This window comes from Augochlora pura, chromosome 5, assembly GCF_028453695.1.
Source record: "Augochlora pura isolate Apur16 chromosome 5, APUR_v2.2.1, whole genome shotgun sequence".
NCBI classification, from domain to species: Eukaryota; Metazoa; Arthropoda; class Insecta; order Hymenoptera; family Halictidae; genus Augochlora; species Augochlora pura.
In genome coordinates, this window is record NC_135776.1 from 7,147,942 (window position 1) to 7,171,455 (window position 23,514).

The 23,514-nt window shown below is 34.0% G+C and overlaps 1 long non-coding RNA gene across 1 annotated transcript in view; it reads left to right on the forward strand.

The window, feature by feature from the left end:
- The first annotated feature begins 8,303 nt into the window (after positions 1-8,303).
- The window catches only part of LOC144469905 (uncharacterized), a 72,401-nt gene continuing 57,190 nt past the window's right edge, over positions 8,304-23,514 (forward strand). The window contains exon 1 of the long non-coding RNA XR_013494060.1: positions 8,304-8,526. This is a non-coding gene — a long non-coding RNA (uncharacterized LOC144469905). The remainder of the gene's footprint in view (positions 8,527-23,514) is intronic.

The window sequence follows — 23,514 nt, forward strand, 5'->3', positions numbered from 1 at the left end:
TGGGCCGGGCACGGTCGTTTCGGGGCGACAGGAAAATACCTTGAATTCCATCGGTACGTTTCTTCCTTCTCCCGTCATCCCGATCGTCTCTCCCTTTGTGCCACGGTCTTGTTTCACTTTTTTTTCCTGCTTTCTGTAAAGCCGGCAGAAGCCGAAGCTCCGACGGTTCGACGCTCGACCAGCGCCGCGCGGCTCTGGTAGGAAGAGCGCGGAGGAGATAGTTCGCGAAGCCGATCGTCGTACCCTTCGTCTCCGGAGGTCGAATAACGTCTTGAGATCGAGCAAGACGCATTGTACCACGAACGAAATGAACGCGAGCCCGCGCGCGCTCCGGGGCTTTCACCGAACCAGGAATTCGCTTCGGAAATGAGATCCGAAAACTCGTTTCCAAGTTCGCGGAAAAATTTAATTTTACGCCCAGCCGTTCGTCCTCGCCGCGCATTCTTCGAGCGCGCGCGCTGCGTTTAAGTGATTCGAGCGGAGCGGAGGAACGTGTACCGATCGCACCGGTGCACGTGGTCCGTTCGACCGAGACATGTTTCGTCATTTTTATCGAGTTTTAGTGGGAAATTAACCTGATGCCTGTCGAGACGTTAGGTGAAACGGATTCCGATCCAGTCGATGTCGTGGTCAATGAATTATTACTATTGATACGGTGAGGGAAATAAGATTTTGTTAATAGTTTATTTAATAATTTTTTACTCTTGATATTGAGAATTAAATGTGGGAAGATTTCACGATGAATTCTACGTTGATAGTTTCACAGTATTATAGTATGGTTTTTATTTTATGGTATCATAATATAGTTTTAGTATTATGGTACAGTTTTAGTATTATAGTATACTTCCAGTATTATAATTTATTTTTATAGTACAGTGGTCAACAAAGAATTGCCACTTAAACAGCTATCACAGCAAGTACATAATTTACATTTAACAATACAATGCTAATTTCGTAAAGATCTGAGAAAAATAAAAAAGATAACTTTCACTTCGAGTCTATAAATATTCATTTAAGACTACAATGTAATTTTAGAGAAGAACTAAGGAAAGCAGAATGAACAGCTTTCACGGCGATTGCATAAATATGCATTTGACTGTACGATGCTATCGTAGTAGATATTTGAGGAAATCAAAATGAAAGGTTTCTATAGTAAATGTGTGATATAAATATTCATTTGTTATTTCCAGATTGTACACATTTATCAATGAACTGAGAAGACGACGTACAAGTCAGACATTGAAGAAACTTGGGAATGTTGCTGGGCTATTAATTTTTTAAAATGATTAAAGTGGAAAGTAAGATTAAACTTACTGAAATAATTAAGGTAAGATATAATATTCAACTAATGTTCTTAGTATTTAGTATTATAAATGCTATTAATATCTTAGTTAAGTGTACTAAAAAAATTAACTAAAATAATTAATAATATTCTAGTTAACCCTTTTTCCATACAATTGATGAAGAAACTTTTTATTTTACACAAAGATCTACTTATTATTGTATCATATATGCTGTCTCAGAAAAGATCTATGTTATATTATTATATTAAAATATAAAGCATATATAGTATAGTAATATAATCATGGCTTTTCTAAAATATTATATACGGTTTAATAATAACGTATAATGGTGTATCTTTTTCAAAACTTCCTTAAATAAATGACTACAATTTATCTGCACATATTAGATAACCTAATTCACAATACAATAACTGAAATATTCTCCCTTAAATCTTACTATTACTCAGAATAAAAAATCTGACAAAAATTATTGTTTATTCCCTTCTTTATCAGAGCCCATAATACAAATTTAAGAAATGCATTTGGTACTTCCCACTAACTTACATACATATTATAATAACAAAACAATATCATTCGATAATTTCATTCTATTTCAGTCAGTGTACAATAAACTAATCCCTGCAACATTTACAGAAAAATTCAAGTCACTCAGTTTCAAAAGGGTAACACTGTTTCAAACAGGTTATACTGTTTCAAAAGGGTTACACTGTTTCAAAAGTGTTAACTAAGTTTTGCTCCCCACTGTACATTACATCATAAAATTAAAATATAATACGCACATATAGACATCCGGTATTACAGAGCTATTGTAATACCGGATACACCGTATCAGAAAAGAAAGATGAAAGGAACACAGGAAAACAGAAACTATAGTATGTATATCATTATCCTCCTGGAGCCAGTTCTAGCATAAACTCTGAAGCTCGGCGTTCCACTCTAAGAACGCTTTATTCCGAGATAAAACGCACGTAGCGCTCCACGGAATATGCAAAGTTAATTTCGCGCGATATAATGCCTGCACCCGGTTTTTTTCAATGTACAGTTATCTCCGACAGGAAGTTGTATGTATGTGTATGCATGTATGTATGTGTGTGTGTGTTTTTTCTTTCTTTTGATAAGCTCACAAATCACGCTGTGGGGACCGCTGCTCGTACCTGTGCGCGCAGCTTTAACCACGTGCAATGATGTTAATCGAAATCGTTTTTACTCACGAAACTTCTGCTCTAGCAAAAGTCACTTTTAACCCTTTTGCGGTGGAGCGGTGACTCCGAGGAATCACTAAAATTGTCACACCAGGTTCCAAAATAATTTCTACACGTGTTATTAACACCTTGCAGTACTTTTGTCAGGTTATGTCACCTTTAACCCTTTTGCAATGGAGTGGTGACTCCGAGGAAGCACTAAAATTGTCACAACACGTTCCAAAATAATTTCTATACCTATTATTAACCCCTTGCAGTACTTTTGTCTTCGCAGTTACAACGATTAAATAATTTTCGCTTGGAATAATTTCTTAGAGGAGAAATAAAATTAATCTTAACCCCTTACCGTACTTTTTTGGCTCTCTATAACTTACAAGATTTTTTATTTTCTATTTACAAAGTGAATTTTCTCGCAGAAAATACAGCAAAATAGAGATACAAATAAGTTAGGTTATGTCATTAAATTTTTTACTCTATAAATCACAAGATTCAATTTCCTATTTACAAAGTGAACTTCCTCGCAGAAAATACATTAAAATAGAAATATAAATAAATCAGAAAAATTGTCTCAGATTTACAATTAATATGCCTTCGTGTGCAAAGGGTTAATCAGTGGAATTTTCTAACGGCAGCGCCGTTACGTGCATGTTTTCGTAACGTAATCATCGTTTCCACGATTTTCCCGAAGATTGAGCAAGCATTCGCGTTATCGGTGCGTGCGTAAGGAAAATTATTTTCAACTTTATACTTGGCCGGCTCTCACGTGACGCCTGCCCGCGGCTTATCGCTTCTATGTTGGCGGCATAAATCATACGAAATAGGAGAGCTTGATATGATTAATTGAATACTTTATTGCTCGCTGTACGTTAACCTGTACGGGGTCTGTCCGCGAACATGTGTAGACTTAATCGCAGATTATGCGACGGTTTACGATTGCCCGTGTTTTGATAGCACGTAGTAACGTTTCTATTAATGTCTTCGTTAATTACTAATTTCCTTCGTTAATGATTAGGCCGGAGATCATTTCGCGAGATAACGCGCTCATGTTGCAAGGAAAGGAATGGAATTTTAATTATTTTTAAATAATATGGTCGCGATCTTATATTCTTTTAATATTTGTCGTGTTTTATGTTTTATTGTTTCGTTGTTTATTATTAATGTGGTGATGTGCTAGTGTTTTGTATTATATATTGTTATTTAATGTCGAAATTCAGTGGACGCTGCCACGCGTGGATAGTCTATTTATTATTAATTTCTGAATGCGGGAATAGGGTGATAATGTAAAATTAGAGGATGTAGCTAATAAATTATATGTTTAATTTACATCCTTTGCTTTTAGATTATTACGTTATTTATTACTAGGCACAGGAAGTAATACTAAATATGAAACAGTGTAGGTACGTTTAACCATTGAATTTTAATATTGTCTACAGAATAATAATACTATAATATAATACTGACATAATAACACATAAATAATTATTTATTGTCGAGTATATTTAAATGTCTATACTTTTTTAATTTCTGATTGGTTACTATTTATTTAACTCTGATAAATTAGTGCTTGTAGCAAATTATAATATAAAGAACAACTCTGTATATAAACATATTAATCACTTCGTATTTCTCACAAAAATTCACCGATCAATTATAAAGCAACCAAACTGATTAAAGAGTTTAAAAACATTATTAATTTGCATCTATTAAAATAATCAAGGAATGCATCGATGCATAGATTCTGCATTTTCTAATTACTGCAGACAATTTTTCGTTGGTTCAAGGATCTAGTAATAACAAAAGCCCAGTAATACAATCTGGTAGTAACAAAGTTCCAGTAACACAATCTAGTAATAACAAAATCCCAGTAATATAATCTAGTAATAACAAAATGGAAAATATTAAAAGGCGATTCAAGAAAACTCTCGATTAATTCGTCTGCGATCTCTCGATTAATTCTTCTACAATCTCTCGATTAATTCGTCCTCGATCCCTCGATTAATTCGTCCGCGATCAGGTCTCGGCAAGACCTCGAATAATCGTGGCGCAGGTTGGCAATGTCGACAGAGCCGCGGCGGTTGCCATTTAAGAGTTTCACGAACGAACGACGCTCTTAATTCACCGGAACGTGTTTAAAGTTTAATCCGAAAAGTACCATTAGGATTGACTAAATGTTCCCGTCGCGGGCCGAGCACAAAGTTCAAAGTGCAAAGTCTGCTATTCTCCCACTTTTCGGGGCCCTCCTCTCCACGGCCGTGGAAGTTGCGCGCCTGCCATTCTTGAGTAATCCCGAAGAAAAAGAATCCATACCAGTCTTCTCCTTTCCTACGAAACACGGAAGCCCTACGGCCAGACACCGGAATCTTTTAGACAACAGGAAGATGCTTTTACGTCGTGCTCCCGGGGATCATCGGGAACAACGGAGCGCATCGCCTCGAAGATAAAGTTATTATGTATCGGAAGTTCGGCTAAATTTTGTTCGGATGACCGATGGAAAATAAGAAATAACGATAATAACTTTTATTCGACGCTATTGAATATATTCGATGGAATCAATCGAGATAACAAATTATTCGAATAAAATTTAAATCGGTTGATGCATGGAAAATAAGAAATAACGATTCGAATATTTATTCGATCCAATAAATATAGATAACGTATTCATCGAATCAAATTTTATTGGAATGACGTATGGAAAATAAGAAATAACGATAATAATTTTTATTCGACGCAGTCGAATATATTCGATGGAATCAATCGAGATAACAAATTATTCGAATAAAATTTAAATCGGATGATGGATGGAAAATATAAAATAAAAATAATAATTTTTATTCGACGTTATCGAGTAGTACATATTGGATCGAATAAATATAGATAACAAATTATTCAAATCAAATAGAATTCGACAGTATCCAATGAATATTGAATCGTATACGAATTTACCTAGATAACAATTTATTTGCGAAATTTCGTTCTGAAGAAAATACTACGACGGTGTTAATTATATTCTTATTAGTTATGTTTTAATTATTTTTTAAATTTTGTGATTATTTGATTCATACTTTAGGAAGAAATTTTCTGCCAACTTTTATATAACTTTCAACAAATTTATAATAATAAATAAGCGTTCTTGAGTGCGATGCTTCTCCATTTTTGTTGAGAGCAATATTTCTATTTAGCAAATGTTAAATAATATGTAACAATATAAACCAAAATGGACAACTTTTATAAAATTAAGTCTGCATCATGTAGCGAATAGAAAACAGTAGACACGTTCCATCACAAAAACGACACAAAGAGAAACGCTCTAAAAGCATTGGAAAATCACTTTTCGTAATTGAATCCATGGTAGTTTCAAACACCGTGCTTTCCCCTTTGCAACGACCTCGCGCAATTTAATGGTCGATTTTGTTTAGACGTTTTATGAAATAGAACAGTTAAACAAGTTTAGGTTATGTCAAAATGTTCGGTGAATCCTCTATTACTGTAAAACTGACGATCAAGTCATTCATTGAGAGCTCGGTAAAACTATGGAAAAAGTCATGCATCAAATTTTGAGTAGTCGTTACAAAGGCAAAACTCCAATCTTCAAATCGATGGTAGTTTCAATCCTGAAAAAAATATTTCAATGTTTTTACACATTTTCCAATTTTTAGAAATTTTTAGAATGGAATGTCTCTAGTTTCTTGGAGAGAAATTCGGTTTTCATTTGTCATAGTTGTTTGGATTACTTGTAAACATTTTGAGAATTGTTCTTGGTAAAATGGGATCACCAAATTATTAGTAGAAGAAATATATTCTTATTTAACTTCGTTTAAAATTAAATTGGAAAAATTCCTGTTTTGTATCAAGTTCCGCAGTTTAGCAATAATTACAGATAATGTAGAATTAGAGTAATTACTATAGAAAATAAAATATAATATAATACATAATGTATATTAATATAAGTATATAATATACAATTAATTAATATTTTAGGTCCATTGGAAAATTATATCCGCTAATGTCATTTCATTTGCGACATATGATTCTCAGAAATGTATATAATTTATAAATCGCCATTACGTTGGCAACAGGGCATAAATTACGATTATATTAAATTATTATAATAACACAATAAATATTAGGTACATACAAAATTTATTATTTTCTTTCTTTTTAAGATAGAATTTTCCAGTAGTCCTAATATAATAAAATATAATATAATATAAAATATAGAATATAACAAAAACTATAGAAAATATAGATTTACAGAAAATATGGAATTACAGTAATCACCTCAGAAAATATAGAATTACATTAATCACTCCAGAAAATATAGAATTACATCACCCCAGAAAATACGGAATTAAATTCGTTCGAAATCCTTTCACAAAACACATTCCCGCTCGCAATAACATTCACGGAATTATCATTTACATATCAGTATCGATAAATGCAATATTTATAACGCAGAAATCGACGCGAAAACTCGAATTCAACGACAGCGTAATTTGCAGGTGCGATTCCGCGTGTCCATAATTTCGCTAAACAGCAAAATCGAACGAATAAAAATGGGGTGGTATGGAGGGGGGGAGGGCAGGTGATCAGGAAGAGTCCTTTTTCACGGCGAGCCGGGTATAATGTTCGAAAGCAGCAGGTTAAAAGGAAAGGTAAACGAGTTACAAATGCCGGTCGGGACCCCGAACTTATAACTTTGAAACGCCGATGAATTATTCAAGGAGACATTCAGCTGAATAATTGATACACATGGAAAGTCAATGGGCGCGCGTGTACATACATATACATACACGTATGTATACATGACGTGTGTGCCCGCGAGAGTCACTTCCACGGAGACGCTCGGCGCGCAGTGTACTTTTGCCGTTTAGTTTGCAACTTGACACGTTACGCTAACGAGGACCGGAAGTGTGTCGTGCAAACTGCACGAGTGTGCATTGTTTGCGCAAACTGTTTGTTTCTTTTTGCGAGAGAAAAAAAAACCCTTGCTGCCCGGATAAAATAATTAGTTCAACTACGCGTTGTTCCAGCAAACTGTTTCTTTTTCTTTTTGCAAGAAATACCTCGCGTCTTTGATAAATAATTTTAGCGTAGTTATTTATGCAATGACTAGTCGATCAAACAAATTATAGATATTGTGTTATTATTTTACAGTTATTGGACGTGGAGAATTTTGTTGCCGTGAACTTTGTGCAAATTTTCTTGGCAACTTGTACTGTTTTTTGTTGTTTAGATTGTTACGAAGAAATTTAATGCCTCGTTGTGTTATTTTAATTGTTTTGCAATTTTTAGACAACGTAGACTGTGTATTTTCTTGTATTATTTTAGAATATTCTATATTAATACTAATATAGTATTAATTATATTCTGTATTGATTTTAATATAGTATTAATTATATTCTATATTGATTCTAATATAGTATTAATTATATTCTATATTATTACTAATATATCATTAATTATATTCTATATTAATATTAATATAGTATTAATATAGAATATAGTATAATATAGTATCAATACCATATAATATATGCAATAATACAAAAGTTGAAACGCCATAAATTATCTCCATTAAAACCTTACAGCTTTGATATTTGACAAGTATATATTTATGTTATAGAAGCAACAATTTATAATTTATTCGAACTCTGAAACTCTGACATATCTCACCTTATATACTTGCCATCAGGTATTTATTAATTTTCAGACATTACAACAATTTTCATTAACTGACAATTATTATTTTTAATTATATTCCTAAAGCCATTTATTATCAATAGAAAACGTAGCTCAAACTATTTTACAAAATTCAAACGAAGCGTATTATTAATGACATTGTAGACTTTAATTTGTTCAAACACTCCAGTCTGATTTATTTTCTTGGCAAACGAACGACAAAAGATAAGAGTGCTCGTTAAATATTTGTGCTGCTTCAATCGCCGTGAAAACTGGTTCCTGCTTTATTTGAATTCCAATTGATTGAAATCATGAGAGGAAGGTCGCGCGAGGTTGCCGGGGTACGTAGTCGCTCATAAGCATTCCGTGGTTTCATGGAATCTCAATAGAGAATCGTCATTAACTACAGTAATGAAACATTGTGGCGCTGTACAGTTTCATTATGTCTTATAGCATGCACGGATTGATGTCGTCGAGTTAAGTTAATTTGCAAAGAAAACGCATGTTCCACTATGTTATCTTTCTTTTTGGAAGTTTGGAAATGCACTTGACGATTTATATAATGATGTATTGAAAATTGGAGTTATTAAGTATAGAAATAATAATTATATTTGAAATTAAAATATATACGAAATAATAACGCGATGTAGACATAATTGAGAAGATTATACAGAATTTCTTTCCTAAATTGTAATTTCAATGAATATTGGTTGAAAGTACCTCTGTCATTTGCAATACAAATTGCATGAAAATTCTTGAAATAAATACTATGACAATAAATGAACCATCACAAAAATTCGAATAATAAAAGAAGATATTTTAAATTGATTTTAGTAGATGTCAAACATTTAAGGTAAAAATTGTTTTGAAAACCATGCAACCGTAAAATATAATTTGTCGGACTTGTAAAATCAAAGATGCACAGTTATTAAATAATATTGATTCGTTACTAAATAATCGAAACGTTCTAAAACTTCTATTTAAAATAAATAAATGAAGCATTAATTGAAGCTGAGATTACGAGATGTAATTTAAGCTAAAATTAAGAGATATAATTGAAGCTAAAAATGCTAAAATAAATCATAATAAATTCTCATTACATATTTTTACAAGAGATATTTCAGAAAGAATTCAACGTACCACGCGTTTAAAATAAAAATTAAAATCCAAAGCATCGCAATTCAAAAGATTGCGTATAAACACTCGCAAAGAAATCCGATGAAAATTCGACTCATCGAAACTATTATCATTCAAAACCATTACAAAACCGCGCGGAGATTCTTTAAAATAATTTTCCGATGAAAATCGTCGTGGAACGATAACGTGCGCGACGCAAAGTATATCTTCCCGGCGAACGATCGGCTGGCGCCGTAACAATCGGAAGAATCGAAATCTGGCGAAGCCGCGCGAACGCGTCCCAGTTTCTTCTTAAATACGGGCGGGCGCGCGATTGTCCGTAATGGCGGCGGTCCGTCGCGATGAATTTCTGCGCGAGAGATAAACGGCCTAGAGGGGAAGCTTTCGAACAGCGGCGTAAACGATGCATCAGCTTTAAGTGACGACGGAAGCCGCAGTTCCGAATCCCAGTGCAGCGGCGCGCTCCTCCTCGCCTGGGAACAGAGGCTCGGTCACGTACGCCGCCACGGACAAGAAGATCCCCCACCCCCACTTTCCATCGATCTTATTAGTCGCTCAATTACCCAAAATACACCGCGAGATACCAGAGCTGAATGCAAAGTTAGCCCAGCATTTGATACACTTCCGGAATTCGAGTGAATGGCGGAGATTTGATCGCGCCTTCGTTGCCCGGGAGCACCAAAGGAATCTCTGTTTTACACGGACCAAGCGCGCGCGCGCGCGCTGCTGTAACTCATGGTTTAACGCGTTCTCGCCGCCTCTGCACAGACGCCATGGAATCCCACGAAATTCGAGTAATTTGTTTAATGGAACTGGTTCTTCGGATACGACGGTTCTGACAAATATTAAATACCTTGGGGCGGTTTTGTTCGGGCGCGATTCAAACGCTAGACGAAACTTGCGACGACGGATTTTCAACGCTTGACACGCTCCGTGCGGAGATATTTTTATTCGATTTTTTATTCTAGGCATTTGTTATTTTAGGAAAGCTTGGTGTATCAAATATAGCTGATATTGCTAGCGTTATTTTACTAGAGCTTGGTATATTACGTATATTTAATATTACTAGCATTATTTCACTAAAGCTTGGTATATTAAATATGCCTAATTATACTAGTCTTATTTTACTAAAGCTTGGTATATTAACCCTTGGTACTCGAGTGGCGACTGTGAGGCGCCATTAAAATTGTTACACCACGTTCTAAAATCATTTTTACTGATATCAAAAAAACTCAAATTTAAAAAGTTGAAAATGTAACTGTTGCATGAATTATAAGACTCGATTTTATATGCATAAAATGAACTTTGTTATACAATTACGAAAATGCTATGAGTTAGAAAAATTATTTTATAATTGATGTCGAAATGACTTCGAGGGAAAAGGGTTAAATATACCTAATATTACCAGCGTTATTTTACCAAAGCTTGGTATATTAAATATTTTTAATATTACTAGTCTTATTTTACTAAAGCTTGATATATTATAAAATAAATTCATTACGATCCATTCTTGCGATCTAAATTAATTCTTTAATTCTAAATTTGTTATAAACTATTTTTCAGCGCATTAAATAAACATGTAAGCATGTATTATCGATGCTGCATGTAACACGATTTAGTATTGACTCATCAAATTTCAGTAAGGAATTACCAACCATGAAATAATCATTTCAATTTACCAAATGCAATCGTTGTGCATCGAAGATATTAATTTTCCAAATATAAAATATCTTGTCAAAATGAGTAATCCTAATAAATGAATCCCTATAAATGAGTATCCATATAATTACCATATAATATTGACTCGTCAAATTACAGTAAGGAATTAATTACCAACCACGAAATAATTATTTCAATTTATCAAATATAAAATATCTTATCAAAATGAGTAATCCTAATAAATGAATCCCTATAAATGACTATCCCTATAAATGACTATCCCTATAATTACCATAATCTTCGAATCTATCTACGACGAATTTATCAATTTCTGACGATTGGAACAAGAACGGTGTAACAAAAGTTTTCTGGAGCCACGAAAATCGTAACAAAAGCTGTCCAGTCGAGCGAACGACGGGGAAGACTGAAATACATCGTGAATACTTGGCTCGCAAGGGGATTGATGGAGGACGCGTAATGAGCAGGGACGTATGCGAAAGTGTATTCAGCGATAAGTGGTTCGAATAGAATCGGCGGCCGTCCAATTATCATTTTTTCTTTTTCGAGGGCGGAAGAGCGGCTGCGCGGCACGCGGGGAAACCGCAACCGGCGGGATTGTATTATAATGAATTACGTTCGCTAATCGGACAGTGAGGAATCAATGCGCGGGATTTCTCGAGCACGCGACGAAGGAAGCGGCGGAGAGGAAAAGCAGAAACAGGGAGTACGGAGACCTGTTATACCTGTGAGGGATTGGACTGACCGTAATCGCTCCGGTCGTTGACACGTTTCTTTTCGACGCTGCGAAATTCTCGTCAGCTGCGACGCAACCGTTCTACTTAAGAATTAGAACTGGGTACGGAATAGTGGGCACACCTGTGTCTTTGCATAATCAAGAAAAATCGGTAACTTTGGGAAACTACTTCCCTTTGTGTGCGATCGCATCCATCGCTGCTTTCTGTAAGCTCAGAATTCATTGCATATACTATAGAATATAGGACTTTTGGACTTTGTTATTTCATTTGAGGGTTTAGCTTTATTACTCGTTTATGTTTCGAGTACTAAATGTTTTCTTTGAGTTATAAGCTCATTATTTAATTTTTGACTTTATGATTCAATTTTTAACTTTATTATTTAATATATTGAGCGTAGACAATCGCTCAATAAAATCCTCATATAGTTAAAGCAATTTGATTAATTCAAGCGAAACTAGAAAGTTAATATTTATCATAGGGGGTGGTATTATAAATATTATTTATATACAATAAGAGGAACAAATGAGTCTTTAAATATCTATACAATTTAATTTGTCGCAAGATTTTTATTAAATTGATCTCTTTGTACCCTTCGTACACAAACTTAATTTTGGCCATGAATTAAATTGGAAATAAAGGGTACCATAACCGTGATGCGCAAAGTATTCTAATAATTCGATACCATTCGACTGTTCGATTTCTATTGGTTGACAGTTATTAACCCTTTGCACTCGATTGGTGACTCTGAGGCACCATTAAAAATTATACCAAAATAATGTTTACATTATCAATTCTGATATATATTAAAGAAAAAACAATAAAACAGTAATTATTATACAAGTCACGAGACTCAATTTCTTATGCATAAAATACAGTAACTCACATAAACTATAAACACTGTATAAAGTCAGTACAAACTAAATTTGATTTAGAATTAATATAACCTCAAATGCAAAGGGTTGAAAGTCGAAATTCCTGCATTTAATGACTGCGAAATCGAGTCGAATGCGACAGATAACTGTATCTGACATAATAAAAATCGGGATAAAAAATTCGTATTACTTGCAAAGCGGATGAAAAAAAGTAGCGTTTCAAGCAGCGTATAATAAAGATTAGCGTGCCGCTAATAAAAAAAAGGTTCGTTGACGCCTAACATTTGTACGCTTGTCCGATGAAAGGAGGGACAAGTTAATCGATAAGAGGCGGCTGAGCGTATTCCTGTAGGTCATGCAAACCAGACCCGAGGCTGCGGATTATGGTGCCCATTATGGCAAGCCCGTAATACGACAAAACATGTCAGATTTCGGAGAAGACAAATGGAGCGGCTATGTATGTCGCAGATAATAGAGCTCGTAATGTATTTAACACGTTTGTCGACGTGGAACCATCAAGATTCCAACACACAGTCCGGAGTAATTTATTTAATGGAACTTTATTCGACGGACATTTGCGAGATTGATATTTTATGGAAAACAGTCTGCTTATAATTTGACTGTGAGACGAAAGTTTCTCGTTTCGAGAATTTTAATAAGTTGAAAATAATAGACTCGTTAAGTTTATTGAGATACAGTAGCGAAGGTAAATTTATTTTGTTTTATAATAATATTTTTAAGTGAAAGATTGTTGAATTATTAACTTTAGTTAGATGTAATAGTGCTTTAATGTTTGTTTTTTCTTTCTATAATTTTAATAAGTAGAAGATAATTGTTTCATTAATTTTTCTAAGATATAGTAGTGAATGTAAATGTGTTTGATAAATAAAAGATAATTGACTTATTCATTTTTGGCATAAATTTGCCAAATCCAAAGTTTATTGATTAGACTTTGACTTCATTGAAATTCAGAGATTCTTGCAAATTCAAAAAAACAGCATATCATTAACCCTATTCTTCAAATAATTAAACATTAGAAATTGTTAAAGATATAATTACTACTTAACAGTAGCCACTATATAACAATTAATTATTGTATAAAAAACAATTACTACATAAAGAGTAATTAGTCTTTAAAAAAAACTCAAAGAGCAATTGCTACTCGAAAAATAATTATTGCTTAAAAAGCAATTTGCCACCAAAATATTAATTACTGCATATAGAATATCTACACTTCCATAAAAATAACAATTCAAAAATTCTTTTTGCTGATACAATCACATCGAACTCCCTTTTCTAGAATATCTATGTCAGTCGAACATGTACGAACTTCGTCTAACAAATGAAAATAGGAAGTGGCTTGTGCAGTATAAATAAGGTGGAATTGTAATGAAGAAAAATCTGGAATGGTAGTGAAAGCATCGCGGAAAAGTAAATCGAAAGAAGTGGTTAGACTTGCCCGTATTAGGGAAAGGAAATAGTTGCGGAAAGGAAAGGAGATCGACGCCATGAGAGGCAGTGAGATTCTAATGCCTGGCGGCTGTTACGCAAAGCAACGTATAAGTTGCGTTCCGAACGAACGCTATGCTTCCATTCAGGAAGACGAAATTCCTTGCGAAGAAGGAAGTAGTTTATTATATTAGACACCTTTCTCGTCGGCCATTGTTCGCTTGGCGGAAAATAAACTTTCGAAATAGCGGATACGCTATAAATATTTTCATCTTCTCATGTACATAGTACAGAGATACTAAAGAATGTAATAAAAAATATATAAAAAATAATCGAAAATAGTATATATCTATTTGTAGTGGCCTATAGATATTTTTTAAATAATATTTCCACGTGGAATTATATAAATATAGATATATAATATATATTATAGTGTATTATAATTAAAAAACGTAATATTAAATACTATAACATGTTATATATAATATAATATATTTATATTTAGATAGTTTCACATGATACTGTTATTTCAAAAAAGTTTATTTGCTAAATTTCTAGTTTAATTTGTAATTAGATCTCTTATTATTGAACTGCTGATATTTGATGCAGTTTTCTGTTTTTAAATCTATAAAACATTAAATTGTCGTTTATTAAAAGAAAAACTGTCTATAAAAATAAGTAAGAAATAAGTCTAATAATAAAAAGCATTGAAGGAATTAATCTGGATTTAATTTCAAGGTATACAAATAAGTCTAAATTGATTACAATAATAATATCCTACTTATTCCATTAAGAATATAATAAATATAAACGACGTATAATCGTTATCCATATTCGGTAAAATCTTGTAAAATGAACTGCATATTTGATATACCAGAAAATGAGGACAAGTACACTTCTGTCGACAGCTATCGTCAGTTATAGTTACTCCAACTGTTACGATCGTGGCATTTCAGCCATTTACATAGTGTCACGTGACCGGTGTTTGCGAGTTTTCTTCTCATGCGTGTAGGAAACTCGTTTACGCTCTGTATACGTGCGGCGAGTGTATGATAAGTAATAAATGAGAAGGTAAATAGGTTCTAACGCCTCGTCATAAGCGCATCATTTTTTATGATAATTAGAAACTTGCCCGATTAATATTCCATGGAACGTGACGCGGTAGCTAATGAATGCGAAAGCGAATCAGCTAACTTCCTCGGGATTATGATTTCCTTCTCTCCTTGAATCATTCAGATAACTTACCTCGCTCGCGATCAATTTTACAGCGAGTCTTTCAACGGGAATTGTTCTATTATTCTTTCGAATGAAACGCTTTAAAATAAGAGGCTTGAAGATACAGTGTTTTAAAATAAAATGCTTTAAAATCGAACGCTTTAATATAAAATATTTTGGAATGAAATATCTTAAAATGAAATGCTCTAAAATAAAACGCTTTAAAATAAAATATCTCAACATCAAATGGTTTAAAATAAAACATTCCGAAATAAAATATCTTAAAATCAAATATTTTACAATAAATCATTCTAAACTAAAACATTTCAAAATACAATATCTTAAAAGAAAATGCTTCAAAATAAAACGCTTTAAAATGAAATATTTTGAAATAAAATATCTCAAAATGAAATGCTTTGAAATAAAACGCTTTAAAATAAAATATTTTGTATTAAAGTGCCTTAAAATCAAATGCTTTAAAAGAAAACGCTTTAAAATAATACATTTCGAAATAAAATATCTTAAAATGAAGTGTTTCAGAATAAAACATTTTGAAATAGAATACTTTAAAATAAGAAAGCTATAAAATAAGAAAGCTATAAAATAAGAAACATATTTAAATAATAAGAATTCCAAACTTTTGACAAGAACGCAGGCTTTCATTCGTCAAATTAATGACTGTCGAACTCTTTCAAATATACATGACAGGAAATAAATAAGATAAAAATGAAATAAATAGACAAACTAAATGCTAATGTTTTGAAAATATAAAAATGTTACTAGCTTAATTCACTCTATAATAACAGAAATATATACTGCCAAAATGACCGATCGATGAAGTGTGAAAAACGTTTAAGAATCTGTCGTCGTTTGACCGTCCCCGTTTAGGCTCCCAGAGTGTTAATCAAATGTAATATTGGCAGCCGAGTCCTTTGATCGGGAACAGATCCGCGGGAACAATGGGCCGGGCATTTCAATAACGAGAAGGTAGCGATCGTTTTTAATTGTTTCAGGGTGGGGAGGGGAGGACGGCGCGTCGCGACGCGATGCGCTCGGCGTGGCGCGGGAAAAATTGGCGAAATTAAAACGTGGCGTAGCCGGCGCGGCACGCAGCCGCCCACACACTTTACGTTTTCATTAAGCCGGGGCCCGCGTACACGGCGAAAAGTAATTTGTCCGTGGCACGTGAAAGGAGTGAAATTACAAGAACGTTCTATAAGGCGGCGCGCGGCGCGGCGCGGAGCGGCGGAGGCGAGAGACGCGCGAGCGTCAGACAACACAAACACACGCGCGCGCGCGCGCGCACAAGCCGGGCTCGCAGATACGTTTTGTTATGTCTCGCGCCCGTTCTAATTGCCCGGCCGTGCAAATCGTGCTGAAAATACCGCGCGTCACCTAACGAGCGGGAAACTACGGGAAAGACATTTAATTAGCTCGAACGTTCGTTACCGGGTGTCCTTTCCCCCCCACCTAAGAAGTTTCGTCAAGAAATTCTTCTTTGTGCGCCCGCGAATTGCTCGGACGAGCGAACCGGTTTATACGATACCACCGTCGAGGAAATAAGCGCCGCGGCTCGCTCGATTCGCATCGCGGAAGTTCATTTGTTTATCGAAGGGATCGGGTACCCCGCGGCCCCCGACACCGTTTCTTTCCCAATTAATTAACTGATTGAAACTCGAACGGCTTTCCGTGTTTATCGCGGGAACCCCGGTCGAATGTCGGACCGGAGGCATCGACGCTGCGGCCGAGGCCGGTAAGGGATTATTTTAATGAAAAATTATTTGTTATTTGGAAGCTTTAGGAGAAGACAGGAATAAGTACTTGTTATTTATATAGATTAGAATAACTTGGAGAAAGTAGTACAATTTATTTCTTATTTATAGGAACAGCTTTAATTGTTAGTTAGTTATTATTATTTAATTGTTTGTTATATTTGTTTGTATGTTACATTGAGTTTCATTTGAGTAATAGTAAAAATTATGATATGCTTCCCCTCTGAATTCGAGTAAGAATTGATATTTCATTTTGAAAAACTTTAGAAGGAATATTCGTTGTATAATGTATAACAGAGAGGGAAATAATAATTATTTATTAATTGACATTCTCGGAATCCAAATAAAAAGTAACATTTTATTTGCTAATTCTTATTGAGTACAAATATTATTAAAAAATGCACTTTAGCTGCATAAAAGATCTTTATTTATCTTCCAATATGTAAAAATCAACCATCGATTGCGGATCTCCATGGACATTGAAAATTGCAAGACAAATGAGTCGAGTACAATTCTCCTTCTTTCTACAATAATTTTAATAAGTTACAACTAGTGCTGCAATATTTTTAACATCGTTTAATCTTTTCACTGTTTTTAGTTTTATCCACCCATCTTTGCCCTAATCACATAAAACCTTCACTGCACAAAAAGTCTCTTTCGATCACACTTACGCTAATTAAAAGGTTGCCTCCAGTCTTCCGTTCCCCAAGAAGTTCAACGCCTAATTAATTTCATCAGTGAATAATTATTGCAATTTCAACGATAGCAACGTTTAAAAATTTAGATGACGAATTATAGATAAAAAGTAAAGGATAAAATTATATTTGACGCTTTTGAAAAAATATCCAATCAAGTAAAAATTTATCCTGATAGAAATTTATCAGGAAATTAGAACTCATTCGACTAAATTTTAGGCGAATCGATTTAAATACAAATGATACAATCTTCTCATATTTTGTAAATTGATTTCTTCCATACTGAACATTGATACATAAATAAATAATCTTTTATGCTTCTATATAATTCAATTTCACAATTCTACAAATACTAGAAATTGATTTCCTTCATAATTCATTTGTATAAATACAGTCTAACAAAATTATGTTAAAACAAGAACAGATAATAAAAAATTTATAACAAAAATAACAAAAATTAGCATTATTATTGAAATAATTTTAGAGTCTCTATATATAATTTTACAAATGTTAGAATAATTTATAATGTATAATGAATAATCGTTATTCGAATAAAATATTCGCCTAAAAAGATTCGTATTTTGAAATAAATCTTATAAACATATATAATTGAATATTTTTGGATATATAATTGAATATACAATATTTGCAAATATATAAGCCTGCAAATTGTTTACAACAATGGATCAGCCGCTGTACTGTAAAAAAAAGCTCCGAAAATGGAGTCTAAAACGAGGCAGAGAAGTGGGAATCGCAAGCTTGTGCTCGCCCATTTCATAATTGCCGTTCATGCACCCTTAACAACGGGTTCCGTGTCTATACAGTGTACGGACTATGGTGTTTCTGGAACGCGTCAAGTGCTTGCCGAGCATTCGTGGCTCAGAACAGCAACAATAATGGCGGTTCAATAATGCAACGAGCTAGAACCTGGTATTCTGGCTTTGCCGCGGATCGCTATATCTATTCCCCGTCTATGCACCTGGGTCCTCGTGCTTTTCCATTCCGTTCCTCTTTGGCTTTTCCCAGATGTTCCGTACACGCGGTGACCTGTATGCGCGCGACCCACTTCGGTTTCACGTTTCATTTGTTCTTATCGCGTATCTTTGAGCGGGCGTAGCAAACGCTGGTCTGCCGGCTCTTGAAACGCCCGAAAACGCATTTGTTTATTGCATTTATTTATTCAAACTCTGGAAGAAATTGCATCGAATATAATTTCGATTAGATAGCAATTTATTGTGTAAGTTCAATATTTATGCTGAGATATAGTGTGTGCCAAGATTATAAATATATTCTTACGAAGTTAGATAAACACAAAAATAATTAATTATTCGAGTATTATTTAAGTAATTTTAGAGCCTCTATTTGAGTAATTTATTCCAATAAATGGTAGAATAATTTATAACGTATAATGTATAATCGTTATTCGAATAAAATATTCACCTAAAAATATTATACTAGTATGCTAATATTGTACCATTTATTGAATAGCTTTCGTAAATGTTATAGTTAGGAATTATTAAAAATGTAGTTCTTTTATATCATTTTTGCCGAAACTGTCATCATAACAGGTTCTTTGAAATTGTCAGTATAATTTTATAAAAAAAAGTTTTCTCAAATTGTTAGTAATAAGTTTTCTAAAAATTGTTAATCTAATAGGTTTCCTAGAATTGTTAGTACAATAGATGTCCTAAAATTTGTATTATAATAAGTCGTCCAGCATCGTTAATAGAATAAATTTTATTGAACTGTCAACATAATAGCCTTTTATGGAATTCTTAACAGAATAAATTCTCTGTAATTATTAATGGACGCGTAGAATTATTATTTCAAGTTTTTGGTCACAATTTATTCGCGTGCGACCTGTTTCCTTTCGATGGCAATGGAATGCATTATCGCATGTGCTATATCTATGTATATGCAGTTGAACGAGTGTCATAGCGTGTTAGTACGCATCACTTAATGGCGCTGCTAGTGATATAAAGCTGTACTAATTAGCAGTTTTCTGGGCTGCGTCCCAATTTTACTGCGGTAACAAGTTCACAGGCTTCTTTCACTTTTTAAAATCCTCCACGATTCTGTGCGAGCTGCATTGTCACCATCTTTCATTTTTCACTGAAAATAACGTTGACTAAAATCTTCTTATACACAGTTTTTATAGTCATTATACAGGTTGTCTCAAAATTATGTGCACTCCGGGAAATGCGGGGTAGCTGAGGCCATTTCAAGTAACCTTTTCCTTTGCCAAAATGTAATCCGCGGCTTTGTTAACGAGTTATTAACAATTAAAGTTGGCTGCGCACCGACGAGTTTTCGTGCTGCTGCGCACATAAGCGCGAACGATTCAGGGACGACTCAAGCCCGTCTCGGTGACAGGAGCCACGGCCACGTATCGTCTCTGAGACGCGTTCGATCATCAAATAAGAATTTCACGAATTTCACAAATATTATTAATGAAAAACTCACACATTTTTGCTATAAATGCACAGAATCCGCTTCTCTAATGATAATAAACAACAGGTTTCCTCCGCGACATTACGATTTTACGATTTCAAAATTATTAATACCTAAATAGTTTACATTATTATTCAGAGTACTATAGGTGATTAGACAGACACTTAACTCCAGCTATTCAATTATAATGATACAAATTTGCCAAATTTTTATGGAACAAAATGAACTTAGATCTATTGTTACAAAATTTCTTAAAAATGAAAACAGAAATTTCGAAGATCGAAAAATCGATTTACCAATCCTCTTCACGCTGACTGTCTAAATTTAAAATAATAGAATCTATTTAATCATAGTGATACGGATTTAACAAATTTTTATTGAACAGAACAAGCTTAGATCTATTGTTACACATCATCTTAAAAATGAAAACAGTTTGAAATCTGATCGAAAAATCCTTTTCACATCAAACGTCCGAATCGAAAGAAATAGAAAAGCCCGCCGACAATTCTCTAGTCCGCGCGCTATCACGGAAAAGTGAATCCGTCAGAGCCCGAGAGCATAATGGCGTTCAATCTAAAACAGATTTCGCTCCGGTTTACGGGTCGCATCAAGAACTTCTGACACGTGTGTACGATTTATTTGCATAGTGGTTCTGAACGGGCGAGTAATATCCTGCGCGCGCGGGCCTGTCTTTCGTGTCCTCTGTGTCGGTGCAATTTGTCCTGGATGATGGCGATGCACTATGCAATATCACCAAGGACAACTCGCGACTCCCCCTTTTTTCCCTCGGCTTTTTTTTTCTCTTTCCCTCCCTCCCTTCCCCCCCTTATCCGATACGCGTTACCGCAGGTTGCGTCGATCAACGATATAAAGCGGATACCGAGGAATTTTTCTACTTTAACCGGGCACGTGTTGCATGAAATATCCACCGGCCGATAAAAACCGTGTCATTTAACAGCTTGTGACAGCACGGCGAATACTTTAATATGACAACGGGCAACGCTCCGTCATTCTACCGGCGAACGGGGGAACCATGCCGCCGGTCGATTTATCCGCGCGTTCCGCTAAATAAACGTTTCGAACGCTTACGCGATCCGTTTGAAATTTACCGCGGAACTTCAGGCGGTCTCTGGACACCTTTAACCCCCTTTGACGTTATATAGTACATTAACTTCGATGTTATTCTGTTCTTTAAAATTGGAATAAAATTCTAATCGGATTGGAACAATATTCTAATTTATTGGAATACAATTTAATATCAATATGCAGATGTCATATGCAGATATTTATTTTTTTCAATGCAGTGAAAGAGTAAATGAAATGTAATTATGGCAAAGGGTAAACTGTAAGATGGAAAATTTAATGATTTCGTGAACGCACTGACGCGAAACATTCGCATGAAGTTAAATAACACTCGTATTATAACTCGACCAGTAACCGGTGTTTAAACACGCTAATGTACTATGTTTAATTTACGTGAATTATTGCCGTACGTTTGTAAATTGATTGCTGTAAAATCAAGAAATATGATCATGCGATTCGTGGTTTCTGTAAACATAATTTTACTCTCGAAGATTTTCGACGTATCGATCAATTTCTTTGCCGGTATAGTAATTTATTAGATTGCAGGTTTTTAGCGTTCGTGACAGAAATATGAGCGCATGGAACGTACACTTAATGTCAAAAGTTAACATTCGAGTAAAATATAATATTTTAGTAAATGTATGTCTCGTTGAATTAAAAATGTATGTATATTATGGCGGAGCATGTAATACGTTCTTTAATATTGAAATATTGTTTTATTTAGCATATGCTGCAAGTATGAAGCTAAAAAGAGATAAAAAGTAAATAGAGATAAAATTAAACATTGAAAATTAAAAATTATGAATAAATAAAATTAAAAACGAATATTTTCGTTGACACAATACGAATCTCTATATTGCATTTACTATAAATAACTTTTATCAATACACGTGTATGCAAAATAATAGAAACTTGTTAATAATTTGAGAACACTATCATATTTTATTCTATTTATTAACAATATATTCAATAGAAGAAGAAATAAATTTCTATTCGATTCTTATGACTCAGAATTACTTTAGACAATTTTGATTGCGCATATAAAATTCACGGACTAAACTTATTCTTTGAAGATTTATAAATCGTTACTGTTTAAAGAATTGCTTAAAACACACATTCAACTAAAATAGAACAAATTGAACTAAAATAGAATAAAGTAAACTAAAATAGAACAAAGTGGAAATGTTTAAGTGAACTAAAATAGAGAAAAATAGACACGTATAAGTGAACTAAAATATAGCAAAGTAGACACACATAAGTGAACCAAAATAGAGCAAAGTGATGTAAAACATAAGTGAACTAAAACAAAACTTTCGCGACTGATTACCCATACGTAACAGCCGAACGAAAGTTTCCGAACTAAGTCGAGCTAAATATAAAATCCACTCACCTGTTCAGCAGAATTGGTAATGAAGGAATGGCAGTATTGTATGCTGAAGTGCGCTCTAGGTTCTCGGGCGAGAAAACTGAATTGTGCGTGCTGAGGTTCACAGGTTGCGTACGAGATGCGCCTTAACGCGTGCGCCATTTGCACGCACTGAAAAATAACAAAGAAAAGAACAACCATTGTAATTCACCTGTCGGCAGCCTTTTAAAAAAGTTCTACGCTAATATACAATTCTATTAAACTGCCCTCCCTTTTGCCTCCTCCCCGAAAACATGGACCAGACAAAAATAACGTTTGTTCATTTTCGCAACGTATTTCGCAATTAATTTTACTGCGAATTTTCGTGTTAACTTTTCCATGGACAAATTTCATGGAAATCGTGCGCAATTTTCGGGGAGATATAACTGCAGCAGATATTTTATTTTACAGAATTACTTGACTCAATCTTAATTTACACATAAATCGTAAATAATTTATCATGTAATAAATGGAAATGTAAGGTTGACAAAGACGATAATTGTTCACTTTAATATTACCAGTCTCTAAATAATAATTTTCGCAGAGAATAATTACAGTATATTAAAGTAAACTTTTCAGTCATTGATTTACCTCGATGAAGAGTATTATTTCAGTAATTTGAGGTTATGAAAGAAAACAGTATAGTTAGACTACACGAATATACGTATTTATAGCTCACTAAGTGTGCAGGAAATTATCGAAACGAAATGTTAAAATTAATTAAATTATACAAGAGTTCATCGACTAATTTGTTCACTGTAAAATTTTCGTAACGAGATGGGAAATAAAGAAAATTGTAAAATTGTCGCAGCGAAATAGAAAATAAGGAAAATTCT